Below are 2500 nucleotides of genomic sequence, written 5' to 3'. Positions count from 1 at the left end.
TTGCCAAAACATAGAGTCAATGGCCGATCTCTGAATGTTAGCAGGTTTGGGCCTGGTTAGTACATGGATGGGAGACTGCCTGGGAATACCAGGTGCTTTAAACTTTTTGGATATTTTTCACGAATTATATAATAATCTTGCAAAAAAAAAAAGAGTCAATGGCCGATCTCTGAATATTAGCAGGTTTGGGCCTTGTTAGTACATGGATGGGAGACTGCCTGGGAATACCAGGTGCTTTAAGCTTTTTGGATATTTTTCACGAATTATATAATAATCTTGCAAAAAAAAAGAGTCAATGCCCGATCTCTGCATATTAGCAGGTTTAGGTCTGGTTAGTACTTGGATGAGAGACCGCCTAGGAATACCAGGCGCTTTAAGCTTTTGGGTTTTCTTTCCTACTTATATAATGTACTGGCGAGTAGATTGGCTGAACTTTAAATAGCCCTCTCTTCACAGCAGTCTTCGCTTACGGCCATACAAACCTGGCCATGCCCAATCTCGTTTGATCTCGGAAGCTAAGCAGGTTTGGGCCTGGTTAGTACTTGGATGGGAGACCGCCTAGGAATACCAGGTGCTGTAAGCTTTTTGGAAATTTTTCACTTAGTATAGAACAATTTTGCCAAAACATAGAGTCAATGGCCGATCTCTGCATATTAGCAGGTTTGGGCCTTGTTAGTACATGGATGGGAGACTGCCTGGGAATACAAGGTGCTTTAAACTTTTTGGAAAATGTTCACTTAGTATAGAACAATTTTGCCAAAACATGGCCGATCTCTGAATATTAGCAGGTTTGGGCCTGGTTAGTACATGGATGGGAGACTGCCTGGGAATACCAGGTGCTTTAAACTTTGTGGATATTTTTCATGAATTACATAATAATCTTGCAAAAAGAAAGAGTCAATGGCCGATCTCTGAATATTAGCAGGTTTGGGCCTTGTTAGTACATGGATGGGAGACTGCCTGGGAATACCAGGTGCTTTAAACTTTTTGGATATTTTTCACGAATTATATAATAATCTTGCAAAAAAAAAAAAAAAGAGTCAATGCCCGATCTCTGAATCTTAGCAGGTTTAGGTCTGGTTAGTACTTGGATGAGAGACCGCCTAGGAATACCAGGCATTTTAAGCTTTTGGGTTTTCTTTCCTTCTTATATAATGTACTGCCAGTAGATTGGCTGAACTTTAAATAGCCCTCTCTTCGCAGCAGACTTCGCTTACGGCCATACCAACCTGGCTATGCCGGATCTTGTTTGATCTCGGAAGCTAAGCAGGTTTGGGCCTGGTTAGTACTTGGATGGGAGACCGCCTTGAAATACCAGGTGCTGTAAGCTTTTTGGAAAATTTTCACTTAGTATTGAACAATTTTGCCAAAACATGGCCGATCTCTGAATATTAGCAGGTTTGGGCCTGGTTAGTACATGCATGGGAGACTGCCTGGGAATACCAGGTGCTTTAAACTTTGTGAATATTTTTCATGAATTATATAATAATCTTACAAAAAAAAAGAGTCAATGGCCGATCTCTGAATATTAGCAGGTTTGGGCCTTGTTGGTACATGGATGGGAGACTGCCTTTGAATACCAGGTGCTTTAAACTTTTTGGATATTTTTCACGAATTATATACTAATCTTGCAAAAAAAAAAAAAAAAAAAAGAGTCAATGCCCGATCTCTGAATCTTAGCAGGTTTAGGTCTGGTTAGTACTTGGATGAGAGACCGCCTAGGAATACCAGGCATTTTAAGCTTTTGGGTTTTCTTTCCTTCTTATATAATGTACTGCCAGTAGATTGGCTGAACTTTAAATAGCCCTCTCTTCGCAGCAGACTTCGCTTACGGCCATACCAACCTGGCTATGCCGGATCTTGTTTGATCTCGGAAGCTAAGCAGGTTTGGGCCTGGTTAGTACTTGGATGGGAGACCGCCTTGAAATACCAGGTGCTGTAAGCTTTTTGGAAAATTTTCACTTAGTATTGAACAATTTTGCCAAAACATGGCCGATCTCTGAATATTAGCAGGTTTGGGCCTGGTTAGTACATGCATGGGAGACTGCCTGGGAATACCAGGTGCTTTAAACTTTGTGAATATTTTCATGAATTATATAATAATCTTACAAAAAAAAAGAGTCAATGGCCGATCTCTGAATATTAGCAGGTTTGGGCCTTGTTGGTACATGGATGGGAGACTGCCTGGGAATACCAGGTGCTTTAAACGTTTTGGATAATTTTCACGAATTATATACTAATCTTGCAAAAAAAAAAAAAAAAAAAGTCAATGCCCAATCTCTGCATATTAGCAGGTTTAGGTCTGGTTAGTACTTGCATGAGAGACCGCCTAGGAATACCAGGCGCTTTAAGCTTTTGGGTTTTCTTTCCTACTTATATAATGTACTGGCGAGTAGATTGGCTGAACTTTAAATAGCCCTCTCTTCGCAGCAGTCTTCGCTTACGGCCATACAAACCTGGCCATGCCCGATCTCGTTTGATCTCGGAAGCTAAGCAGGTT

At 40.8% G+C, this 2500-nt stretch overlaps 2 non-coding genes and 2 pseudogenes across 2 annotated transcripts in view; all 4 read left to right on the top strand.

The window, feature by feature from the left end:
* Positions 1-464: 464 nt before the first annotated feature.
* LOC113090271 (5S ribosomal RNA) lies at positions 465-583 on the top strand. Its single transcript, XR_003286982.1, has one exon. It is a non-coding gene; the product is annotated as a 5S ribosomal RNA (ribosomal RNA).
* A 628-nt stretch (positions 584-1211) lies between these two features.
* LOC113090277 (uncharacterized) lies at positions 1212-1330 on the top strand (annotated as a pseudogene).
* A 496-nt stretch (positions 1331-1826) lies between these two features.
* LOC113090276 (uncharacterized) lies at positions 1827-1945 on the top strand (annotated as a pseudogene).
* A 493-nt stretch (positions 1946-2438) lies between these two features.
* The window catches only part of LOC113090256 (5S ribosomal RNA), a 119-nt gene continuing 57 nt past the window's right edge, over positions 2439-2500 (top strand). Inside the window, exon 1 of the ribosomal RNA XR_003286967.1 lies at positions 2439-2500. This exon is cut by the window's right edge and continues 57 nt beyond it. This is a non-coding gene — a ribosomal RNA (5S ribosomal RNA).

The sequence above is a fragment of the Carassius auratus genome, unplaced genomic scaffold (assembly GCF_003368295.1).
Source record: "Carassius auratus strain Wakin unplaced genomic scaffold, ASM336829v1 scaf_tig00054020, whole genome shotgun sequence".
In the NCBI taxonomy this organism is placed as follows: Eukaryota; Metazoa; Chordata; class Actinopteri; order Cypriniformes; family Cyprinidae; genus Carassius; species Carassius auratus.
This window is presented reverse-complemented; position numbering and strand designations above follow the sequence as displayed.